General features: G+C 42.3%; 1 long non-coding RNA gene across 1 annotated transcript; it reads right to left on the bottom strand.

Moving 5' to 3' along the window:
• On the bottom strand, nucleotides 1-25,133 carry LOC136645410 (uncharacterized). The gene is made up of 3 exons (XR_010794127.1): nucleotides 24,969-25,133; nucleotides 465-631; nucleotides 1-183 (listed from the first exon to the last, which is right to left on the bottom strand). It is a non-coding gene; the product is annotated as an uncharacterized lncRNA (long non-coding RNA).
• Between the last annotated feature and the right edge of the window lie 2,374 nt (nucleotides 25,134-27,507).

Raw genomic sequence — 27,507 nt, 5'->3', positions numbered from 1 at the left:
TTGAAACAGAACTGTTGATTCCTTGTTCAAGGCTGCAGAAAACAATGAAGCTCAAGGAAACTTGGGTTGTTTATTGTGCTGGAGTTTCCATGTCATTTACACATTATATAAACCACCATCTGATGATGATGAATGTCGTTGTCAATCAGATAGCAAGTCTCATGGCTCAAACATAAAGGAAGGCTATAATGGGGAGATAATGAACAAATCTCAATTTATAGGGACTAATTACAACCCAAAAAAATACAGTTTTTAAAAAAAGCAACATTAAAAAAGCAATATAAACCAGCTGTGCAGACAAAAAAAGGGTATACCCTTATTCCCAATGAGATTTCAATATCAATTATTCTCAAGGAAAAAGTTGTTTTGCAAAGCTAAAAAGAGCATACAATTAATCAACAGACACATCTTTGCACCAAAGCAACCCAAATATTAAATACATTAACATTTCTTTGTATCCTTACCTCAGAATGCCAGATGCAAGGGAGAGCACCAGAATGCTGAATGCTCCCTGAAGCATTTGGTGGGCCACTGTGAGATACAGGAAGCTGGACTAGATGGGCCTTTGGCCTGATCCAGCGGGGCTCTTCTTGTATTTTTATCCATACTCTCAAAACATGCATAATGTTTTCTAAAATACAAATATATATCACAAACATATTACAGAAATGCACCTATTATACATAAATATTTTGCAACACTTCCCAAACTCCACTTCATAAATTACTCCATTATTTTAATACCATGGTCACTTTAGATGATATATCTATCACTCCTGTGCATCACATAGTTTGAGTCTACATCTCTCCCACCTGGTGCAATGTGCTGCGTCACTGCATAAGTGGACATATGAAAAGCTGGGCTGAAACAGGCTAAAAGCCCATCTAGTTCTGTTTCCTGTGGTGACCTCTGAGAAGTAGGAGAAAAAGGCAGACTTTTTCCCCCATCATCATTCCCTTGCAACTGATATTCATAGACATACTACAGCTAATACTATAGCTGGAGGTTGTTCATGACTTTGTGTACCTTGGCTCAACGATCTCCGACATTCTTTCTCTCGATACCGAGCTAAACAAACGCATCGGTAAAGCAGCTACCACGTTTTCCAGACTCACACAGAGAGTCTGGTCCAACAAGAAGCTGACAGAACATACCAAGATCCAGGTCTACAGAGCTTGTGTCCTGAGTACACTTCTGTACTGCAGCGAGTCATGGACTCTTCGCTCACAACAGGAGAGGAAACTGAACGCTTTCCACATGTGCTGCCTCTGACACATTCTCAGCATCACCTGGCAGGACAAAGTTCCAAACAACACAGTCCTGGAACGTGCTGGAATCCCTAGCATGTATGCACTGCTGAAACAGAGACGCCTGCGTTGGCTCGGTCATATCGTGAGAATGGATGATGGCCGGATCCCAAAGGATCTCCTCTATGGAGAACTCTTGCAAGGAAAGCGCCCTACAGGTAGACCACAGCTGCGATACAAGGACATCTGCAAGAGGGATCTGAAGGCCTTAGGAGTGGACCTCAACAAGTGGGAAACCCTGGCCTCTAAGCGGCCTCAACAAGTGGGAAACCCTGGCCTCTTGGAGGCAGGCTGTGCAGCATGGCCTTTCCCAGTTTGAAGAGACACTTGGCCAACAGTCTGAGGCAAAGAGGCAAAGAAGGAAGGCCCATAGCCAGGGAGACAGACCAGGGACAAACTGCACTTGCTCCCAGTGTGGAAGGGATTGTCTCTCCCGGATTGGCCTTTTCAGCCACACTAGATGCTGTTCCAGAATCACCTTTCAGAGCATGATACCATAGTCTTTCGAGACTGAAGGCTGCCAACAACTACAGCTAATCCTGGAGGTAGCACAGAGCCATCATGAGTAGTAACCATTGCCCTCCATGAATTCTCCTTTTAAAGTGATTAAAGTAAGTGGCTATCACTACATCTTATGACAACACATTTTACAGACTAATAATGTGCTATGTGAAGAAATAGCTCTTTTTTTTAATCCACCCTAAATCTCCTGAGAGTCTGCTTCATTGAGTGATCTCTGGTTTTAATACTGTGGGAAAGAGAGAAATTTTTCTCTCTATCACCTCTTTCCACACCATGCATAATTTTATAAGTCTCCAGCCCAATCTTCTTCAACCTTCTAGGGCCAATGCAGCCTCATTGCAGCCCTGAGGTAAGGGAACAAATATTCCCTTACCTTGAAGAGACCTCTGTGATTGCCTTCCCATTGCAGGATGCAGTACATATCTCATTGGCACGGCTGCATCAGTGCAGCAAAGCTGGATAAGACCGAACCCCCAATCATGTCTCTCCTTAAACAACTTTTTTCCAAGCTAAAAAAAAAACCAATACTGTGTCCTTTATCTATGAGAAAAGTGTTCCCAGACTTCTGATCACTTTCACTTGATGTCTTTTGCACCTTTTCCAGATCTACATTTATTTATTTATTTGAGATATGATGACCAGCATGCAGCTGGAATGGACATGCAGCAGAAGGATATGTAAAGCATTGCTCAGTGGAATGCATTCACATATTATGTCTTCTCATAATATTATATCCATAAATTGGATAGCCAGTTCAAGGGCTCTAGTTTAAGTCTCTTCTTGCCCCTTTGATTTTGTTTTTTCTCAGGAGGTGCTGGCCTGAGAGAGCCAGTGAGAGCGCTGTCTTGTTTTGCAGTAATGTGAACCTTTTAGGGGCCTACAAGAGGGCAGGCTGCAGCAACATTGGCATGCAGCTTGGTTTGGGGAATGTGGCACATATTACTTGGTTGGCAAAATAGGAAATATTTTGGAGTTGGATGTTACCCACACTTTGAGTGCATATGGGTGCTGGGGTAATATTGCTCCTCCACCTTGTGAGAGGAGGGGGTAGCTTTGCCTAGTTGTGCCCCAGTGCATGATGCTTAGAGTAAGGGTTAGCTCTGGATTGATGGAACAGAAGTTGGGGGTGGGGCCAGAAGCAAGAGCTGAGCTATGTTTCCCTTTAGCATCTCAGTTTGGTCAGTTATGATGATTCTCCATAGCCCACCTATTTATTTCTCAGTTTGAGTTGATTGTCTTTGTGTCCTGGAAAGAATCTTTTGCTTTGCTTTGCCTGGTCTGGCTGTAGGATTTTTTGCCTTCTCTGTATTGCTAAAAGTGTAGTGGTTGAGCTTAGCCATTCAGAGCGCGATACCATAGTCTTTCGAGACTGAAGGTTGCCAACAACTCTGAGCTTAGCCAAGCTGGTCACATCTGGCAGGCTATCTGACTTGGGGTGAATGGTGTAATTCAGCTGCCTCTATCCTGTTGGGGTTGGCTTTGAGAAGCACAGATTGGCTTATGACAATCTACAGTCTTGATTCAGGGTGGGAACACTCTAGAGCAGTGATTTTCATTCAGTGTGCCCCAGTACATTGGTGTGCCACAAATATTCTCAGGTGTGCTATGAGTTTGGGGGAGAGTAATGTATTAGTAGGGCCATTGGGGGATGTGAGTCCCTGGTCAACAATACCATGTGCCTTGTCAACTGTCCAAAAACTGATGGTGTGCCTTGACAATTTGAGCTCCTTGTCAGTGTGCCAAAAGATGAACAAGGTTGAAAATCATTGCTCTAGGGAGAAATAGACAGAAGTATGCTGTATCCCCCAAGATAGGTGCCTGAATTCTTGGGAGGTGGAGTAATGGAGGTGGAGTTAGGACCTGCTGCAGTGTTTATATCTTGTTGACCTGTTTAGTTAATAAATGTGGACCAAGTTAAACCCAATTTATACCTCGCATGCTTATGTGGGAGAAAGATTGCTGTGGCAAAGATGTTATGCTTATTAAGATGTGGTTTTGAAGAAAGGAGAGCTACAAAGTTGCAAGGGGTAAACTTGAGAATTTTTTTTCAGCAAATCTGGCACTCAGTGGGAATCAAAAAGACATTTTTGGTAGATTTTGGAGGATGTCTCTTAAAATTCTATTTTGGGACATCCAGCATTTTCCCACAAATATTAAAAGTGATGACAAGGAGAAAAACAACAACTAGGTATAACAAGACTTAAGTATTGAATTAGTATTTGCTCATATGACACAATTAACAAAAATTATTCTTAGCATTTCTATAGTACTTGGGAGTGTTCAAAGCAGTCCTTATACCGAATCTTACAACAATTTGTAAAAGTAATGCCTGGAATTGTTATTCCTGAAATGCAAACAGGATTGGGGGGACGCTGAAGTTGAGAGTGGCATGCCCGAGGCCAGCTACTGCATTCAGGGCAGAGGCAACATTTGACTCAGGGACTTCCTTGTTCACAGCTCAGTTTGCTAACTGCTACATTGCACTAGCTCCTTTTTATTAATGTGTAAAAAGTCCTATTTTCTTGAGCATCTGTGGATGAGGAACAGGATGTTCATCCTGTTCCTTAAATCCAGGAACACAAACTGGCAAAGAATAGGGCCAGTGAGGGGTCAGTGTGTTGGCAATGGAACACATACTTAATAGAATTTTAGGAGCTAAACCAATGTCATAGTGGCTGGTTTATTTTAAAGTCGGATAGATAATTCTATTTCTTACACACTGAAGAATGAACGTGTATTAAACTAGAAAGGAGATGCAGGTGTGATAGAACATAGGAGCTGTATACAATTTACTGTTGCTGCTATTGAATTTGTATCTTGTTTCAGTACCAGTGTTTGTTTAATTTCTATTATCAGCCTTCTCATGGGAAACCAGCTATTTCAGAGGCCTCATCCACACAATAACTAAGATCAGTGAGCAGTGGGGAAAGGGTAAAGCAGGGCAATTGGATTTCAGCAGATTGTCTCAAGGACATATGAGAGGGCAATGACTACACAATGAGACCAACAGTAATCAATAATGAGGAACCAGGTGCTACTCTGTCATTCCTAGAATTAATGTAAATACAGAAGAATCCCTATACAAAGGAACAGTTGCCTTTACAGAATGTCTGATCTTTCAGTGGTATTTTGCTGCAGTATTTCCTGTTAACAGAATTGCTTCAAAATATCCTTACTTAACATTACCTGCTAACTATTTAGCTAGCAACTCCTGCTAGTCAACACAGATTGCCGAGGTTGTTAATGTCTGCAGTACCGAGGGACTGGAACTCTGACAAGAACTTCCTTCAAGGCCAGCTCTCACAGTTGAGAAGTTAGATATATCGTTAAGGATTGATTCTCAGACCTCCTTCATAGATACCCAGACAACTGTGGCTGCTTCCATTTCCATGGAACTTGGTATGCTGGCAAGTGTCTGTGTAAAGACTTCCTCTTGGGTGGTTCCTTTCGTATTAAGTTTAACATGCAACACAAACGAGGCACATCACAAAGGTCAGATGTGGTTTGTGTGGTATGCTGGTGGACGACCATGTGGACCCAATGCATGAAACCAACAAATGTAAGAGTAACCACAGAGGCAACCTTGTTTTTCAGATAACATATAAAGGGATCTTATATGATCTCTAGGCCACAGTGGCTGCTTCTGAGTGGCTGAGGCATAATACATATGGCTTATGTGAATAATTCAGACACCAGTATTATCTTCCAGGTGCCCAGGAGCAGTTGTGAGAGAAGTGAGAGTGAGAGCACTATCTCATCTTCTGCCCATCTCATGGGGCTGGTATATTGCAGTTCTGCTGGTGTGGCAGGCAGTATGACAATGCAAAAACGGTAATTGCATAGGTTAAGAAACATGTTGCAACGGGGAAGAAAAGTGTCCATTGAAAGCAGGGCGAAACAAGATTTTCTTCTCTTTAATTATGTAAGTATTGGTGTCAATTGCCCAATATTTTATGTGTATGGGAAAGAAAAAGAGAGACGTACAAAACAGTCAAACGTTAACAGATAACGTTAACAAAAGTAAAAATATCTTTTGGCCAAAGTAAAGAGTTTGTAAAATGGCAGCAACTGTATTCCTAGGCAGGTTCAGCAGCCCTGAATACTGAGAAAAATGTAACATGCTAGCAATTAACTGCAAGGTGCCAGCCAGACATTGCACACCGAAAGCAGATTTATCATCTCTCCACACATATGAATTGTAAACGCTCTGCTTTCAGAATGGTGTGTGCAGGAAACTTGTGTAACAAAAGCTGGTATTAAAAGGATGTGAGAAAAAAAAAACCTGAAAAGGCTGCAAGAAAATAATTTTAAAAAGCTAAATCCCATCCACAAAATTATGCAAATATAAAATCACTTTTACTACTCATCAGGTTTTGAGTGGTATTTAAAAATAATACAATATTTAACCCACAAGAGATTCTTTCTGTGGGTACACTTGCAATGAGGGGAATTTAACAAAATTTCTAATTTAATCAAAGCGCAGGTGCAATGCACATTCTGAATAGCCTGCACTGTACTATCAATCCCAGTCACTTGAATATGACCAATTGACTTTTGATAGTTTTGAATGTTATGAAACAAGAAACCACTTTGAACAGTTTGCCTTGGGAACCTCACCTGTGCTCTAAGGAATTCTATAGTGAATGAACTCTGTGCAGGACTTCAGTTGCTGCGTTGGAATTTTCCTCTCAGTCTGGCTCATGGCCAGTGTCTCCTGTAAGTTGTGTAGATGTACAACTCCAAGCAAACTACATAGCACAGAGCTCGCAACCCAGAAGTTTGGTGATGACACCTGACATTATCTCTGAACATCTGAGCATTGTCTGTGCACTGCCCAAGGAACACGTGAGGCAACAAATACTCTTGTTCTTTAACATATTGTAACTGACTTACAAAAAGTGAAACACATGACTCTCAGGATATGTCCAGATAATCTAGAGCAGTTTAAATTGTTATTCTAGTCAACAAATAAATGATCCTGTTCTCTGTTGTTCTTTACATAAGACATGTTAACATGTCGATCACAGCTGGAGAAGCAGACTGTACTGACAATGAATGTCAGTTTGAATAATCAAATCCAAGAAGCATCTTCCAACTTGTTCTAATGCATTTTCAGTCAAATATCCCATTATCTTCATTCATTCCTACATTCACATCAAAGAGTTTTCCTCAGTAAATATTTTAAGATCCTGCTCTGAATTGATAGGTCAGCTTTTATAAATCAATATTCTCATTGGTTGCAAGAGGAATCACCCTGTCCTTAATACAAAGACACTATCAGCCATTAGTCAGAGAACTGTCTTTCTGGCTGTCATTCAGAGGCCATCTAATCTAACCTACTATAGGGCTGCAATACCCTCCATATGCACATGCCCACCAAACTTCATGGGCTACAAGCACACAGCAGAAATGAAAAAGGTGCACTATACCAGAAATGTCTTTGAGGCAAAGATAGTGTCTAATAAATCAGTACAAAATATATAACTAAGTGTCCAATCCTATCCAACTTTTCTGCACTGATGTAGCCATTCCAACAGAGTGAGCACTGCATCCTGCAGTGGAGGGGCAAGTCATGGAGGCCTCCTCAAGGTAAGGGAATGTTTGTTCCCTTATTTTGGAGCTGCATTGCAGCTGCATCGGCACTGGATGAAACTTGGATAGAATTTGGTCCTAAATGTCATAAATTGGTATTAAGTTGCTAAGAGTAACTGCACTGACATCAGTGCCACTTGCTTACCTGTTAAACATACACAGTACTGAGGATGCAGAGGGGCTATATGTAGTGACTGTGATCTTATACAGACTTGCCTGAGACTAAGCCCCATTGACTACAATGGAATTTACTTCTGAGTAAACATGTGTAGGATTGTGCTGTGGCTTCTGTAAACGGCTTGAATCTATGTTTAACTTGAATCCACCTAGCACATCTGGCCCCACAGACCAGCTACATGATCCCAAACTACATCCTTAATTAGATATAGAATCCTTTATTGGCATATAAAATAAACAAATCTACAAGTACCGCAGATACTCGCCCATCTCACAGATAAATCGAGGGCAGGTTTTGAGCAAAAAATCATGGAATTTTCTATGACCCTCGGATAAGTCAGGGGTTAAACTTAGGGGGGTGTCTGACTGTAGTTTTGACTGATTTTACCCAAGGCCAGATCCTGAAAAATAATTTACCACTAATTGTTACCTAAGAACTGTACAGTCTCTGATTTATTCAAAACATAGTAAAAGATCATAAGATACATTTTTATTCTTTTTAAATTCTGGTCTTCACCACCTTTTTGTAAACACTATCCGTGCACTGTAAACAACATACCAGTAGAACAGTGGTTTCCAACCTGGGATTCATGTACTCCCAGGGGCACTCAACAGGACCTTTAGGGGTACTTGAAAAAGAATGACATAATGGCAGAAAAAGGCAGATCATACTCCAGAATGCTTTGCAGGGCCAGTGAGGCAGGAAGGAAGGTAGCTAGTTGGCTGTGAAAGCCCCACCAACAGCTAGTCTTTGGTCATCAATTCATCTATGAACCAGTGATTGAAAACCAGCACAGTAAAAAAGCTGAAACATAATATGAAAAGTGATCAATCACCCAGAATTTCTCAGCATACTTCTGGTGCAAAACAGTATAAAGGCAGAGTCTTCTGTTCTTCAAACAGATAAAAAGAGAAAACACTTGATAAATACATGAAGTCTGGGCTTTCATATACAGGAGATGAAGGTTTGTATTACTAATTACAAACATTTTGCTAAAATGAAGGGTACAATTTATGGAAATGGGCTGCAAGTGAAAAACGTTGGGAAGCACTGCAGGAGATCCATGAATCAAATCCTACTTTAAGATGTCTGATGGGTTAAGCCAGAAGCTCTACATACAACATACAACCCATAACACATAACTGAGAGTGTGCAATTCAATTCACAGCAGAGAGATGTAGCTGCATATATTTGCAACCCTTTTTACTCAGAAGTAGACCCTCTGCTTTCCATGGGTGTTATTCTTAAGTAGTGGTGCATTGAATTGTAGCCTGGGACTTTGCTTCAAATGGAAAGGAGGATCCCATCCTGGTGTTGAAAGAAACAGATCTCTGCTAAATGCAAAACAGAACCAGACTGCAACAGCATTTGCAAAATGGAACCGAGGAGAAGAAAAGGTTAAGTGTGGCTGGAATTTCCCATCGAAGTTACTATAGAAACTAATCTCTGCATTGCTTCTAATGACCAGCTTGAGAAAGAAAAGAAACTTTTCAGAGTTGAAAAGCTCTGCCCTCTGATTGACCCGGAGATAAGGCAAAGTGATAATTGGAGCTTGATTGCTTGGCAAAAAATTTTATGTACTATAGGCGAGTATCTACATTTGCTAATATGTATATACATTCGGTCAGCCAGATAACAAATGGTCAGCCAGATAACAAATCAACTTTTCGATTGCGTAGCTCAATGAGCTGATACAGGAAAGTTGCCACAGTATCTGTTATTTCTGCAGAAGAATCGGTTAGGAGGTAGCGTATTCTTGCCACGTCTGTAAGTCCTCTTGTTCTCAGTATAGGATCCAAATATCTTTGATGGATCTCGGTGTAGAAGGGACAATAAAGAATGGAATGGACAATGGTCTCCCAGATGCAAGGGAGGGCACCAGGATGAGGTCTCTTGTTATCTGGTGTGCTCCCTGGGGCATTTGGTGGGCCGCTGTGAGATACAGGAAGCTGGACTAGATGGGCCTATGGCCTGATCCAGTGGGGCTGTTCTTATGTTCTTATATGTCTCAACACAAGCCAGCCCACAAGGGCATCGCCTTTTAGAATGAGCTATTTTATGAAATTTCCCAAAGTGGATCCTACCTGAGTGGATCCTAATCTGGGACAGTGCCCATCCACCTCAGTTAGAGAGGGAGCCAAATCATTAATAAATAGAGTAAATAGGGTGGGGGCCAAAACACACCCTTGTTTGACACCATTTTCCTTGTAAGGTACCCCACAGAGGTATACTTTATTTGGCATGTGGTGTTTTGGTGGCGTCTACTTATAAGGAATAGTAGTCTCTTGTCCATTTGTAGCTTTTCTAATTTATACTTTGGAATTCTTAATTATTCACAAAGTAATTTTTCACTTCTTCCATTGTTCTCACTAGGTCATCATCAGAATCCATGACAAATATATACAGACAGTTACAAATACAAGTTACAACAATGAAACATTAACTAGCCGCAATACCCTGTGTCTTAACCTACTACTCTTCAGTACTTGTTCCAGAAAGGCAGCTACCTTTTCCACTAAACCGGGGTCACTAACAGACAAAATATATCTCAGTATCTCACACTCCAGATGTGGCCTAGGTCAAACAGTCTCATCTGCAGAGCAGATAGATGCAAAGTTGAAGTTGAGCAGTTTCACCTTCTCTCCATCACCCATTTGTCATGATATATACATAACATGTATGTGTTATGTAACATAATGAGGAAGAGGGGAAAAACTCAACACAGAAATCCCGTTTCTGACAGTATCTCTGCTTTGAGCACATGTACTTTGTTTACTTTTAGGCAAAAAACTCTCACCCTTTGCCATCCAACCCTCTGGCACGTGCCTATTGCTGTGGCTTAAATTGCAAACCATTTTGGGGACACTTCACCTTTGTCCTATCTTGCAATGACAAAACGGTAGAGTGAATATCAAAGGTTTGTAGGAAACCAAGAACTAATGTGTTTTATTTTTTTCCTGTGAAATAGAAGAGCACAAATCCAATTAACAGGTTTTCTGTGCTTCTGCCAAGCAGACTCCCTATCATGGCTCTGTATTCATTACCCATTTCACTCCAAACTAGATATTACAAGGGAGATACATATTAACAGAACTCCTGCCCAACTTTTTCTTTTCAAAAAAGCAGTTGTGAAAAGTTGGGATTGTAACAGGAATAACTCTTTTCCGAATAGCAGTTTTCCCAATAAAAATTACTCACACACTGTCTCCTCCACACACACACACACACACACACACACACACACAGTGGGTGAAAGATGCATGAATCTATGTAATTTGCAGTAGAAAAATGACCAGAAGAAAGGAGTTATAGCACAATCTCAGGCATGTCTTCTCAGAAGGAAGTCCCATTGTATGTAGTGGATTTACTTCCATGAAAGTACCATTAAGATTGCATCTTTTCTCTTTTTACCACCATTTCTCTACTTAAAATATGGCTGCTTTCTACTGGGGGCAAGGGGGGGAGGGAGTTATGCACATCCCCTGTGTAACATGTAGTTGGTTGCCTGTGCTTCCTTTAGTTGAACATTTTATGACACTGCTCCTCCCTGTGCTTCTTATTAAATGTGAGGCTTACTAGAGCTTCTGACACCTTCTTTGCCGTAGTAGCCAAAGGGGGAATGCCTCAGTGACAGTTAGCAGAGGTTATTGTATCATGTAGTTAATCCCCACAAGGTTTTTGAAGAGACTTCACTTCCTACAGCTCTTCTTCAAAACCAGTGTGGGACTGACTCAGCAGAAAGACAGACTGAAGGCCAAACTTGTTATGTGGGAAATTCACAACAGTATCCCAACAGTTTTTATAATTATTTTAATCTAGTCTTAAAAACTGTTTTTATTTATTTAATGTGCAATTCTTTCTGCCCCAAAAGAGACCCCCCCCCCCAAGGCAGCTTACATTAGTGGAAAAATACAATGAAAGCAACAAAAATATCACAAGACTCAGGTGCCAATCCTACTCAGCAAATGTACCATAATGTACATACCACAAATGTGCCAATCCTACTGTCTCAAATGCACCATAAGACACATTTGCAGGCCCTAGTGCCAGTGCTCTGCCAGTGCTAGCCCAGCGCTGGTCAGTGCTGGGCTAGCGCCAGTGGAGTGGTGGAGCTCCACTGCTCGGCGGTTGGATGGACTGCCAAGCAGTGGTGAGTTAGGTGAGGGCATGAGGGGGAGGCAGGGAGGAAGCACTCCAGGGTGGGGGGAGGCTGGGGGGAGGGGAGGGAGGAGGTGTGCCAGGGGAGGCCCTGCAATGGGGCTATTCAACTCTGTGCCAGCTATATCATTGGTGCAGAATAAAGCAGCCCCGGCCAGGAGAGCCAACATGGGGTCTGGATCTGTCAGAGCAGATCTACGTTGGTCCCACACCCTACTGCCCCTCTCACACCCCCAGTGCTGCCTCAGCATGGGCTGGTGTCAAACCGGCACCCGCGCTGAGCAGGCAGTGAGTGTTGCAAATGTGCCTTATGGCATATTTGTGACACTTAGAGCCAGCAGAGGGCTGGCACTGGCCCAATAGATCGGGCCCTAAAACATTGCCAAATTAAAACATTGAGAAGATAGCACTTGAACTAACAGAATTGAACATAGCATTGGATTGCTATGAAAACAAACTGATTTGAAAGTGCAGGGAAAAAAACACACCAACATAGCAAAGAACCAATAAACATTTGCTGATTCATGAGTAAAAACTGTGTAGCTCCGTTTCACTTTCCATAGGGTTCAAGCTTGGAGGGAGGCTTCACCTTCTCGAGTCTTTTTGGGGCCTGCATTCATCAGATCGGAACAATTCTGGTGCTGTTGCATTCCTCTTGGCCCGCCCTTTCCAATGGACCAAGGCATGGTCACCTATGCAAGAGTAAACATGCACTGTGGTTGAGTTTCAATTTCCACAGGACTCATGCATTTTCCATGGTAGCTTCTGAGTATGTTCCGAAGACTTAACAGCCAGTGAAAGCAGCAGAGCTCCAAGGGAGTCAGGGGCTTCAAACACAGTCAGAAGCACTCAGGATGATCCACAGAATGCTCCACATGCGCGCATGCATGCCTTCTTGACAATGTCACTTCTGGCCATGACATCACTTCCAGGTTAATGACATCACTTTCAGTGGGTTCTGACAGATTGTCATTCTAAAAAGTGGATCCCGGTGCTAAAAGGTTTGCAAACCACTGACCTAGAGGACAGGAGCAGGATCCAAGATGACCTTGATAGGGTAGAAAACTGGACTAATGGAAAAAAATTAACTTCAACAGGTAAAATTCTGTATAGCCTCATACTGTGTATCTGATAATCTGAGCTGTAGTCTCTCTGGTAGAGGCCTTAGTACTGGTGAGGGTGTGGTGTGATTGGCTGCCATTTATTCCATGCTCCACCATGGGGGCAAGTAGGACAAGGGGTGGCAAGAGGTGCAATTTTCTGCCTTTTCTCCTTCCCCATTATTCTGTTTGGGGTTATTCCTACCTATGCCAGTTCTGTCACCGGTATAGCATTTTTCTGGTGTTGTCTGAAGAGAGGTTAGAATATGGTGTACATTAACTCCTCCCACATCCTTCCCATGTGTCTACTATGTCCCTCCCATGCCATGCCCCAACCTCCCTCCTGTTTTGTCCTCTCTCACCAGCAGAGTGTTGCACTGATACCTGAGTGATGTCTGAGGTATGTTGGTACAGCATTTTTCTGGTGTTGCATTGGCATCTGTGGTGTGGTTGTCAGTGGGCAGGTTTCTACACTGGCAGGGTTATCATTGTGCCAACATACATGGAGAAACACTGGTGTGTCTTGATATTGGGTCTTCACAATTTTACATTTTGGAGATGTGGGAAGAAAAAGCCCTCCTTCTATGACAGTGATGATTAAAAAAGATTTTGATTGTTTCATTAACGTATTTGGAATTATATTTCATCTGTACTAAGCCTTCATGGTTCCATTTTTACTATATTAAAAAATGGAAGTGCACTTCTAAAGGTTCGCAACCTCAATTGTGACCCAGCCCATGCCCCCCAACGCACTTCCCCCTAGTTCAGTAGTCTTCTTGGTGGAACTGCCCCAGAACCCCTATGCGTTGTAGAAGATTTGGGCTACAGCACTCTGCTCGGGTTTGTCAATACCCTAATATTTCCCCCCCCCCCCACAGGCTGCTCTTCTCATTCATAAAACATCAGATAACAGTTTGGAAATGTTCCAAAAATTCAAATCCTTAGCTGTATGGTGACTTGACCTGCATTATAATGCTTTACTAATTCCACTTGATCTTCAAAAGGTACGTGTAAAACTCTCAAAGCTACATCTACCCACTCATTAGATCTCCTGGTTTAATGGGTAGTCCAGAGATTGCATAGAAACCTGATGGTCTCAAAGGATATACATCAGTGCTAGACACTGTTTTTCACCTATACTCCTTGCCAGGTATACTACTTCATTCATTCTTCTTGAACTTGTTAGAGAAACCAGTCTTGCTCTTGATATATGAGCTCTTGTTTGACCAGTTTCTTTTGAAGCTTATTTCATTGTTGTGATATTTGTTGTATGCTCTCACTGAGTAAAACTTCACTTAATATGAGCTGTTATCTTTACTAATTAATTGGGAACATGAACTAATGTTCATTTTATAATTACTGGAAACAGAAATAGATTTTTTTTAAATCAGCCAACAAACATCAACAGGTGTTTTCCTCAATTACCATTGCCTACAGTTAAGCTGCACATTAAATTATATATTTTTAGACAAGATCCCTGTGAAGACATTACAATGAATCTGTAAAAGGGGAGAGTAGGTTCACATTTGCTGTCTATACTTCTGACTTCCACACTTTCAGCTGAATATCTTCATTGATTAACCTACAAATGTGCACATCTTTCATGCAGTTAGGAAACTTTCTTTTCAAGAGCTCCCAGTCATGTAGATCAGTGGTTCCCAAACTGGTGCACTGTGACCCACCAGACAGGGAAGCACTTTTCCCTGCCCCTTTAAGGGATGGGCAGGGGGAAGTCTGCAATGCGATTCCCCAGAATTGTGCTGCTGTCAGGGATGGGAGAGGAGTTTTTTATTTATTTGCAGCCAGCACTAGAGTCCTAGGAGGTTTGGGGAGCCCTCCACAGGGTTTCCTAAGCCTCTGTAATTGTGAAAAAGTTAAAAAAAAAAGGGGGGGGGCTGGAGAGGCACTTCCACTTTTGTGATGAACACTGGAAATGTCCGCTTTTTTCACAATTACAGAGGCTTGGGGAGCCCTGCGAAGGGCTCCCTAGAAACCCTCCTACCGCCCAGGACACCAGCATTGGATGGAGGTAAGTAAAAAATTTTTTTTAAACCCTCCCATCCCTGTCAGCAACATGATCCTGAAGATCACATTACTGCATTCCCCCCGCCCCAGCATATACTTACGTGGTTCCCTCCTCCTAAGGAGGACTTTGGGAACCACTGACATAGACCCTTACACATATAGGCAGTGGCGTAGGTAAGGGGGTGCAAGGGGTAGCAGTTGCACTGGGCATCAAGGAGGGCAACAAGCTGAGCTGGACACGAGTGACCAAAATTGTGAAAATCTTGTTATGTATGAATAATAACATCATGTTATATATCATTGGAAAGGTAATTTAATGCAGAATGCAATGCAACAAACAGCACTGGAATATCTGTATTCTCGTATCAAAAGTTATGGTCAATTAACCAGAAAATGAAAACACAACTGCCTTGTGGAACAGAAAGTGGATTTTCTTAACTCCAAACCGACCTATGAGAGTGATTGTTCTGAGTGCCTATGAGATTATTATGATACAGCATGGAACCAATAACCATTTATTTATTTACTTAATTAAATTTGATTTTGTCATGCAGGGGGGGGCTACAAAATTTTCTTTGACCCCAGGTAGCAGATATATGCCTTAGCTATGCCTCTGACTGGGGGGAGGCAGCAGAGCAAGTGGGTGGTGAGCTGCTGAGGACAGGAGGTTGGTTCCTCCCAGTTTTCACTTTTTAAAAAACCTGGGCGTGATGTCACTTCTAGTTGCATTTTGATGTCACTTCTAGGGCAACATTTTGAACTTGGCACCGGGCTACATGATCATTAGCTACGCCACTGCATGTAGGCTCTATATTGGGATTCAGTTAACCATGTGGAGGCCAGGAGCAAGAAGAGCAGGCACCATTTCACTCCCCTCTCCCTTCCCACACTCATCACAATAGCTGCACAGGATTTACAATAATCTCAACATCAAACTGTTCATTGTAGACCATACATGTGTAGTCTATACTTTTCATGCATTGTGCTATACTCGGGTGCAAAGTACCTGTACTTGAGTACAACTATCTGTACACATTTTCATATGAATGACTGTACCTGGGCTCATTTTTATAGATCAATAATCTGTGTACGCTTTACACAAGATGTACCTGCATTGAATGGACTGTGTAAAAAACTGTACCCAGGTACAGACTATCACGACCAGTCTGGACAAAATTTGCCACCCCCCACAACTAGCCCCAGATAAGAGATGGTCTGCTCACACTACATGCATGTCCTTACTCATCCCCTTCCTTCTAGTTTCTCTAACTGCGTATAGTACAGTTCATCCAAACTTTTAAAAATATGTTTAGTAACACCCATAAAGAGAAAGCTTGAATGTGCTGCCCTCCATGTGATTGAGAAAAGTAACCAGGAAGGAAGGGGAGGAACCAGGGCATGCAGTATGAGCACACACAACTGTGTTCTCAGGAACACAGTGTACCTAGATACAGTTTAACATGTGATGATCAGACTTAATGGAAGTAGTATTTCCATCTCTAGACTCTGAAATACTAACTTTTCTTGAAATTTATGTAAGATTAAAGGGTTTCTGTGGAGGAACAGTTAGTCATGATAGTCTGTACCTGGGTACAGTTATTTTCATAGTCCATTCAATGCAGGTACAGCTTGTGTAAAGTGTAAAGTCATCCTCAATGACTCAGTTATCTCAGGGTGTTGGTAATGGTTAGTTAACAATACCACAATTTATTAACTCCCTGAGATCCAATTTTTTAGACCTCTTTCTCATCTACTCGTCCATAGAACCTTCTCTGACAGTTGCTTCTCACTCTTCCAATGTCATTCCATTCTCTCACTGGCTCAGACACTAGAACACAGTACAAACTTTTGGAAATCTTGAATAGATAAATTAAATCAGTGGGCTCAGACTGACATCTGATCCACAACAGATTCTCCTTAATGAGAGATGCTCCATTCCTAATATATAAGGACTAGATTAAGAAATTACTTGCTGCTGCCAAGCTAAGTATTTCACAGTTTCGAAAATCCACTTAGGTACCATCTATTTCACACTAGCTTAATAAATTATTATGAAATCTTGCAATTAAGAACATGTTAACTAAACAACTTTTGGTGACCAGAGATATGAAAAACAACCGCTGGGCCGACACAAGGCTCTGAGGCAGGAGGAGAGGAGGAAGGAGGAAGGCATTCCTGGGCAGGGAACAGGCGGTGGGGCTGGGATCTGGCAGTAATGCTGGATTGCAACCTCCATTCCTGGGGAGATCGGATCAGCTTGAAGCCGCTGTGCTCTGCTCAGACTTGCGCCACGCCTTGAGTTGGCACAAGTCCGTGGTGAGCAGAGCAGCTTCAAGCTGATCCGATCTCCCTGGGAATGGGGGTTGGGATCAGCATTACTGCCAGATCCCAGCCCTGCCTCCTGCTTCCCACCCAAGAGGTGGCGCAAGTCTGAGGAGACCCATAGAGGCAAGGGTGCCTTACCCAGGGGTAAGGGGAAAAGTTTCCCCTTGCCTCTGGCTGAGCCACTTTTGGCCCCTATTCTGTGCTGGATACAGCGCAAGCCTCCAGCTGAAACAATGAGCAGCCTCCTAGCTTGCTTATTCCAGCGCAGGGTAGGATTACGTGCAAGGAAATATAAACCTATCATGTGCAAACAGAGTATGTTTGAAGCCAACAATTTATTATACAAGCTTTCTAAAAAAATTGCTCTGTAGCTACTTGTGGATGAATTCATAAAAAACTGGTGCAGTGTAGTGGCTAACAGCCCAACAGTATGCATGTTTAATCAGAAGTCAGTCCCACTGAGATGAATTTGACCTACTCCTTGGTAAATATGTATAGGCTTGCACCCCATGCTTCAAATCAGAACTTCCCTGGTTCATATCTCCCTTCTATCAAACTCACTGAGTGTTCTTACACAGGCTACTCCCTATCAACCATAGCTCCCGAGCTGCAATATGGGTATAATAGGACTTACCTTATAGATTTATTGTAAGGACAGCATCAAGATGATGAATGCAAACTGCTTTGCATATTCAGCAAGTGCTATACTCCAGCTAAGTGTTACGATAAATTCATTATGCTTGTTGGAGTTGGATAAATTTAAATAAAGCTAAGACAATACATACAGTTGGCCCTTGTTATTAGTTGGGGATCCATTTCCGGACCTCCCCCACATTGATACCAAAACCCACAGAAAAGAAAATTGAATCCATAGGTCTGGTCCACAGATAACCTACAAACAAAAGTGCCATCCCGTCTTGTCTGGAGGTGTTCTGAGGCTCAGAGGGGCTGCATGCAGGTTCTCTGGGCCTCAGAATGTTCCCTGGAGTTGTTGGAAAGGCATCTCCTCCATCTCCAGGGAGTTTTTGAGGTCTAGAGAGGCTGCACGTGGCCTCCCCAGCCTCAGAAAGCCTCTCGGATGTGACTGGAAGGTGCTTGTGGTTATAACCAGGTGGGGCCCTCTAGCATGAGTTTGGAATATAAAGGACCCACCTGTAACTCTTGCACAACAGCTTGTTATTTCTATTCTGCCCTTCTACCTTCATTGTAATTTTATGCTCTTGTAAAAGTTGGAGATTTCAATAAAGTTCAAGTTATTAAAAAAAAATTTGATTTGATGAACCATGGTCCCTGGAACTACTGGAATCTTGACACTGTGTAAAAAAAGGTCCACTACACAGTAAGGTTTTTTTTTTTTTTTGGTACATCGACTTACTTACATAGAATGCATCCCCTGTACCTGCAAGAAACTTGGTCAGATCTGTTGAGCCTCCTCACTGGTCTGCATAAATGAAGACTGGATATGAGAACACACCCTTCTGGCTAGATATTGCAGGGGAAGGTCAATAGTAGCAAGCTAGTGGTTTTCAGAGACACTTGTCTGCTATTACTGATCTGAATGCTGCCCAATCCTATGGGTCTTTTGCAATGGTAGAACTTCTGATCCACTGGTATAAAAGGCGCAGTGCCAGAAGAAACATTTTACAGCTGTCATGTGCAACAGAGCGAGTGGTAGAACCAGCCAGCGGCTCCATGCATGCTTCAGAATCAGCTGAACACACTGCTGACCAGGCTAATTTGGTAGAGAGGATGACTCTTGGGTGTGAAGGAAGGGGTTTGGGAGAAGGTATGGGACAGGGAGTTGGCTGAAGGGAGTGGATTTTGGCAGCAAAAGCACCCACCAGATCCAATCCTCCATTTCCCAACCCGCCCCTTTCTGTCCTCAGACTTGCACCAGCTACATAGTTGATATGGGTCCATGGAGATTCATAGGCAGAGTTTTTTCACCTCTGGTTGACCTTCTGATTCTCCCCCCACACCCCCACCATTTGATGCAGCAGCCTTTCTGCCAGCATGGCTGCATTGCATACACTGACAAGGGATAGGATTGAGCTGTATGAATATCTTGAAGCACATCTGAGAAGCTCCCAGGGAACCCCAGCATTTTTTGTATCATAAGCAACTGCCCTTTCACGTCTCACCTTTATCCTTTTTTAGCCATGGCACCTCCAGTTGCTTTGATATTGGATCCAAGGATATTTAGCTTACCTTGTCCTAATCAAACAATCCTCAAAGTCATCAAATAAGTTGAAACAGTATTAGGATTCCAGCCTAGCTTGTCTCACTTTATTCTTTTGGAAGCTGTACTGGCTGGAATACAAATGTTTCATCTGAACTTTGTGTATCAGAGTATTGGTTTTCTTTCTTTTAGTCCACTAGTTGATCAATATCCTTGCACATAAAGGGGACTGCCAATGGATATATAGAAAAAGTGAAGGGAGGAAATCTATTTTCTTCTGAATTACTTCACCACTTCTGGCATTTTGTTCAAAGCTAATGATTTTCACATAGTAATAGTTCAGAACCTGAAAACTGGAAACAATTTGTAAAAGTGGGAAGAACATACTCCATTCGGGTCAAAGTCACCTGATACTTCTTATATTATTGCCTAGCTGGGGCAATAACCCCTGGGGGCTGGGGGATAAGAATAGACTCTCAGTTTGGCTGTACTTGTCCTAAGAGGCGACTAAACAGCCACCGGGTAGATGGAACTCGTCAGCCTGGGAAGGCAGCTCATCTGAGAGAAGGAAAACTCTGATCCCAAACCTCCACTCCTTGTTATCCAGTTGTGGAAAAGGCTTCAGGAGTCAACCTCGAGGCAAAATCCGAGCCGGAGTCCCTGAGGCAGTTCATGGCTGAACACAGTCACGTTCTGGCAACTCCTGCGACGCCACTGGAACCAACCATACTGGCTTCTGCCTTTCCATTGGACCATTTCAGCAACATGGAGAGGGGATTTGCTGCATGGGTAACAGTCTATCCTCCATATTTACTTTACCCAGGCTTTGCGCACTGGAGAGGACACTTTTCCAGAACCATCATTCAGAGCAGGATACCATAGTCTTCAGAGACTGAAGGATGTCAACAAGGTATTGCCTAGCCTATGGGTAGGATAATTCATTAAAGCTCTCCAAGAAATACTGTGCACATAAAGAATATGCGATTATGAAAAACAGTTCCCAGGCTGTTTTTATTCACTTTCCCCAGTGGAAGTCTGATTAGTATTAAGATTAATTGGACTCCAATTCATTAGGCAAATACCCTCATCCAAACCTCTATAGGAGCTCTGATGCACACAAAGGATTCCTAAATGTGCCGCCTTCCCTGGGAATTCCAAATTTGCAAGGAAATATGTAGCTGACCCTGTCACTGAAGTGAACATAGAAGGCCTCAGGAAGTGCAAGAAAGGAATAGATGGAACTGAAAAATAAGATTTTGGTATTCATTTTAATAATGATAATTAGGCTGCTGCTGCAAAGATTTGTGATATTCTACTTCTGTGAAAACCATGCCTTGGTTAAGTTATTAATAAGGTCCTCAGAATATGTTTTCATCAAATTGACACACTTGCTCCCACTAAAGCAGTGAGTTGGGTACTCACACATGCTCAGTTAAGCCAATTGTGGGTAAGCACAATCTTGTGATGTATAATATTATCTCTGACCTCACTTTCCAAAATACGTACAGCCTCTCCTAACTCCTTCTTGGTTCCATAGCTGGCATTCCTATGAGTCAGCCAGGACTTCAGTCTAGAGAGGGTGAGACAATTCTCCCTCTAATCAAGATCATGCCAATAAATGGCCATTGGTTAAAACAGAAAGTTGTAGTACAGTAGAGCATTTGTGTGTCACATTCCCCTAAGGTTTTACAAATCCGGTTCTCCTCCAAGGCATGATCTCACTTGCAAGCACAAACCTTCCTGCATAATACATTACGTTTACCTGCCCTGTAGTCTCCTGGACAGTCTTTCCAGACTCCTTCTCCAGGAACCCTCTCCCACCCATGACTAAGCCTGGGTATATCCTGCACCCTGCCATAATTGGGGTAAACCTCTAATTGGGATGCCTTTGTGCCTACCTGAAAGGCCACACTCAAACAAGCCCAGGAAAATCCTGGCTATACATGCAGGAGATATTCTAGATAATGTTATTCTCCCAGGAATATCATCTTCTTTGTCCAAAGTTATCTAACTCCCCTTTCACATTTATAATTCTCCAATTTAGCTTAATTCTGGGTCATGTAAACAAAGTCTTCTGGACCCATGCGGACATGAGTATTGGCAGACACATGTGCGTTAGTATGAGAGCAGTGTTGGCAACAGTAACAATGGTTCCTATCTGCTTTGAAGATTAACATTTCCAGTTTGTTTTTGCAGATAGCAAATATGGAATCTCACAGGCTGCTAGTGATTGAACATCAGAACATTTTCATGTCATAGTGTTATTTATCAAATTCTACTAAATACTATTTCATGTTAACTATCAAATACTACATTTAGGGCGCAATCCTAACCCCTTATGTCAGCGCTTTCCAGCACAGACATAAGGGCAATGCAGCTCTGAGGGAAGGGAACAAACATTCCCTTACTTTGAGGAGGCCTCTGTGAGTGACACCCAACTGCAGGATGCAGCACATGTCCCATTGGCACCGCTATGCCAGTGCTAGAAAGCAGTGACATAAGGGGTTAGGATTGCACCCTTAGTTAAATACTAAATGACTGCTGTCAAACATGAAATCACTTTGCATGTCAGGTTGAATACTGTCAACTACTTACATCTCAATCCTAACATTCCCCCACCCCCGCGCTGGTGCAGCTGTGCTGAAAAGGAACATGCCAAATTGGGGGGGGGGGGGGGAGATCAGAAAACTTGGAAGCAAAAGATGATTTAAATTCCCTTACATGACTGTATGCCTCCTGCTTCACAATGGGTCTCGTTGGACCTGTGCCAGCAATTTCGCTGGTGCAAGTTCAAGGAGAAAAAGGGAGTGGGGAGGTTGCTGATGGAAGGGATGGGGTCTGGCACATGACATTACTGCCACACCCACTCCTCACACAGCCTCTCTGCTCCATTTCTCCCCCTTCCTTGCTCAGTTTTGCCCCTCCCCAGCCTTGTTCACTCTCCCCCACCCCATTCCACCTCCCCCACCATCTTACCTGTCTCAGCAAGTCCTCCAGGATCTGCTGCCATGGACAGCAAGTGCTGCTTCTTATCAGCACATCTGCAGCACACTACTCTGTGCACTGCTGGAGTGCCCTTTATAGTTGCTTTACAGCAGTTGCCACCAGCAGAACACTCATTCCATTGGTGCCCTGGCTCATAAGATTGGTTGTAAATGCCATGTTACTTATCAAATATTATCAGCTATTCAAACCAAATATAGGATGACAAAATATAGCTATTGAATACTCAGTGAATATTTGAACAATCAAAGGCTATCAGAAGAATATTAGATATCAAAAGCCACAGAGGAGAACTATATGGCTATGTTTGGGAGCAATTTCTTTCCAATTTTGTAAACATTTTGGGGATAAGGAAGTGTAAAAAGCACGTTTCCATACATTGCCAAGCAGTGCTTAAGCCAGAGCATAGTAATTTGGCTAGTAACTGTAAGTTTGAATCCAGTAGCAGCCAGTCTAGCTGTTTTATACAAGTAGCCCTATCCAGAACTGCAGTTTTATATTTTCCAAAGATAAGTGCTACTTGATTGGCAAGAAAACTTTTGCTTTTATTCTTTGCTCCTTTTTAGAAGTGTTCTCAGTAAGGTTGTCCCCTATATATTAACTAATGACACTGTTCTTTTTCTACCAGGATTCTCAATTTTCAAACTATGCTCCAGAGAAATCCCCTCAGAATGGTCCTGGATGAGAAGAGTCTTCATCAGTACTGAGAACCATTTTTCACCCTTGCCAGTCGGCTCTTGAATAGCTACATCCCTGTATTGTATGTCGCATGCATTCAGTACACTGTAAAAATCTGCTTAATATTGCTACTCAAGTAAGATAAATACCTCTAGCCCCTGTGGTTCAATTTACTTAGGAAGAATGTCCAAACAGCCTAAGGAGTTTAAAACTCTTATGGCCAAGTTCTAAGATTTGCTGGATGCCCAAATAAGAGCTCAAGATGGAACTTATTGGTTACTATAACTACACAATATCACAAAATATGATGTGCCTCAGCTGCAAGGATATTTCAAGTGATGTACGTGCACTTGTGAATCAAAAAGACATTCTTTTATACACGTGTGCTGGCACGTTGCAGAGGTTCAAACAGAATTAAACACATTATTATTATTATATTGCTATAATCCAGTAAGCCATTATGCATATGTATAAGAGATGCTTCTATTTTTTTCTCCCCTTCCAACTCACCAACCGAAGCCACAAAACAAGCTCCTTTTTAGTCTCAGAGGAGTTCAGAAATCCGTATGTGATGCTTTACAGGGAAGCTACAGTTTGTTAAGAAAAAACAAAAGTCTTTTTCCTTTTATCCAAGGGTGTGCTTGAATGCTGGACATGTATCAGAGCATGTAACTAGAGCTCTGCAAAGAAATACAAGACAATGTATCTCAGGAAAAGGCACACTTCTTCACCAAGTTCTCCCATTAGATCAGGTTGCTTACAGGCAGGGCCTAGGAGAGGGGGGAAAGGGAGTAATTTGTACCCCGACCCAGGGTCAGAAAGGGGGCCCAGGAACCAAAGGAGCGGGCCCAGAAAGTTCCTTGGATCCTAGATTTTCCAGTCTCACCCAAACTCGCTGCCTGCACATGATGCTGGGGACACAACCACAGGCATGCAGTGGCAACAAGCCATACACACTGGGCCCAGGAATGCATTCATGACCCTCCTTAACACAGGTTCAAATCTGGGAGAGAACTGGCCTGTGACAGTAGCTCTTTGGCTTGTGGATCCAATAACCATGAAGGAGTGTATAGGAGCTCAAGGACACAGCTGAGGAGAACTGGGCTCCAAAGATTGTTCTGGCTGTCAGCACCCTCCCCTGTCCTATTTTGCCTCCCATTCTGCCTGCCTCCATTGCCCCCCTCCCTCTTTGGGAAGGAGCTCAAAAGAAACTTTGTACCCCCTGACGAAATTCCTCTCAGAGACCCTGCTTGTACATAGTCTTTACTTACATAGTACTTACATAGGGAATAGTACAGCACAGAAAGACTGACCAGGCAGACAGAATTCCACGCATTTGCTTATGCGTGTGATGCGCTGCCTTTCTGCCCCAGAAAGGGCACCCAAAGTTGTCCACAATAAAACAAAAATACAAGTTAAATAATACAACATAAAAATACAATTGACAACAACTCTGAAAACAAATCAAAAATAATAAGCCATTAAAAAGAATGAATGACAGAAACCAGAAGCAGAACTGAAGGAAACCAAAAGCAGGAGTCAAAAAGCAGCAGGCTAACAGCTGAGTCCTAAGCTGCCCAAAGCCTAAGGCTGCAGTGGCATCAAAATGTCTACCACTGCATGCTATGGGTGTTGGGCAGCCATGGGAGGCTCCCACTGCCTCCTTGGGGAAAGGAACATTCATTCACTTTCCTCAAGTAAGAGAAGCGGCCCCACAATGAGGCTACTCAACTCTGTGTTGGCTATTTAGCCAGCCAGTACAGAGTAAAATAGACCAGGAGGTCCAATGCAGGGCTATGGATCAGGCAGAGATGAGCTCCACCGGTCCTGCCCCCTCCTGCCCCTTTCCCTCCCCTGCCCTCCCTCCACTCCAGAATGCCTCCCCCCACACCCCCACTCACCTCTCTGCCACCTGGCGCTCACTTGGAGCTCCGGGCAGTGGTCACATGTCCTCCGTTCAGCACCGATTCAGTACAGGCTTGTGCTGAACCAGTGCTTGCACTGGCTGGGCAGTCAGTGTCGCAGATGTGCCTTACAGTACGTTTGTGACACTGTGTGCCGGTACTGAGCCAGCATGAAAACTTTCAGATTTGGGCGTTAAAGCCCCTGTTCTTTTTAAAGGGTGACTGAGATATCATATCAGAAATTTCCTCCCCACACTGCCAACTTGGCTCAACAAATCCTTCACTTTCTGTCACCTGAAGTGACCTGCTTTGCCCAGCTTTGTGAAAGGGCTAGTCTTGACTGAGGAGCTCTGCTAAGTTTGATGTGTTCTAAATTGTGTTCTAAACTATGCAGGCTTCTCACAAGATGGTACATTACAAGATGGTAAAAAGTAGGGCACAAGCCAGCTGATTTAAGGCAGATTGTTAGGTAGCTTCTGGTAAAAGCCAGAGTTCAGTCAGGGTAGATCTACCCCATTCTTCTTGTATTAATTCCATAGTATTTTAATGATTTTTTTATCCCCTTGTAAAGCATGCATGCTTATTTATAAGGGAATATTAGCACATTAACAATAATGTGTAATGTGTAATGTGTCTGACTGTGTAATTCTATAGCACTAATTCATACATAACTAATAGAAATATTGCTTGTATTTTGGTGAAGTTAAAAAGCTAATGGAATCCCTATTAAGTTGTAAGAAAGCTTATCATTATTCTCACTGCAGCAAGGGATGTAACATAATGCTTGATTGCTGTCGCAGTCCATTTCTGGAGGATTCATATGGATATAAGCAGGAAATTACTTAAAGGGAAATTACCCATTACCTGCAACTATTTTATTACTAGATTCCACTACAATTACATGGCTGACAAAAACTTAGGAGACAGAAAGGATTTATTCATCATTCACTTGCTATCAAGTTTGAAACTGCCTGTAATTTTAGACCAGAACAGATCTGTCACTAATTTTAATGGACATATTTCATCCTCATTATATTATATAACATTCCTGTTGGTAATTATATCTGTGGAATGGCAAAGAACAAAATCCAGTCTGGTCAAGGGAAGGCCATATAGGTTCTAGTGCTAAGAATATGGATAAGGGTAGGAAGTGGGTTTGCCATGTAGAGTTGTTTGTTTAGTCCTCAGAAGGATATGTTTTCTCCAAAGGTGGGTTGAGCACAGGGATATGGTTCACTGCAGACTGAATAATGGGCAAGCTATTAATCCAGGGTGGCCAAAATTGCTTTATGTAAGAAAGAGCCATATACAATAAACTTTAGATACTTGAGAGCTACAATATTTAAGAAGCATTTAAATTTTTAAATATATTTACTCATGAACATTAAACTTATGATTTAATCCAGTAGACTCAGTTTATACCCAATAAATTATAAAGCTTGAAAATTTGTTTATTTTATATTAATTGTGGTGCAAAAAGAAGCTCAGCCAATGTATTTCCCCAGCCACACATTATATGTCCAAGAGCAACCTGTGGCACATGAGCCATGGTTTGGCCACCTGTGTATTATCAGACTTCCTGTAGAAGAGTCACCAGTTAATGAAACACATCACACTAGAACTGCCAGCTCCCAGGATGAAGATACCTAAAACTTCACTTGTGGGAACAGATAATGATGCTCAAGGGATGTGAAATACCACCACCCTCCTTGAAATATCACCAGACTTATCAAAGCTCTTTTGTTTTCACTCAAAATTTCTACGAAGGTGGAACTTTTTGCTTTGAATTTCCCTTAGGCAAAATTCACTTACATCTTAGATACACAAAAAAGCCCCCCAGAAATTTTTACTTATCTCAGTGAAGCTGTTAGGTTATCCCTCAGAATTCCTCAGATGTTTTGCCTGAGGAAGAACCTCTGCATTTCTTTTTGAGTTTCATCTTATGTGAAATGATCAATGGCAACTCTAGAGAGAAAAAACATTGAAACTTCAACTGCTTGGAGTAAGGGAGGATACAAATGCGTCAAATAAATAAAAAATAGAATATGGTGAAAGGACAATCCTTGGCTTATATTTGGCCTGTGCCTAAGAAGAAATCAATGAACCAGCATGACCAACTGTAACAGTTTCAAATATGCAGCTTATCGAACAATGACAGCAATTTTCAGAGAATAAACTCATTAGCCCTGTTCTGTTGACTAAAAGAGGATAGATCATGCCTACTGCTCCTATCCCTGAGTTTGACTTGGCACTCTTTGATGAAGTTGATGCATGCAGAAGTTGTATAGGCTCTCTCTATGCAGGGGACATGTACTTTACACTACTTTACACTAAGTAGGTTTCACACTACTTGTACAAGGCCTCCATGCACACAACCTGGACATCATGGACAAAGTATGATACTGACCTCTCTTCATGCATTGACTAATTCCTGTTTTGTTCAATTAAACAAGACTATCTTCACATTCTTGTTCACACATGTGTTCAACAACATGTTTATATGCTAACAAACATGTACTGTAACTCAAATCTTTGG

Source organism: Tiliqua scincoides, chromosome 3, assembly GCF_035046505.1.
Source record: "Tiliqua scincoides isolate rTilSci1 chromosome 3, rTilSci1.hap2, whole genome shotgun sequence".
NCBI classification, from domain to species: Eukaryota; Metazoa; Chordata; class Lepidosauria; order Squamata; family Scincidae; genus Tiliqua; species Tiliqua scincoides.
The sequence above is the reverse complement of the archived record's forward strand: the minus strand, read 5'-3'. Positions and strand labels throughout refer to the sequence as shown.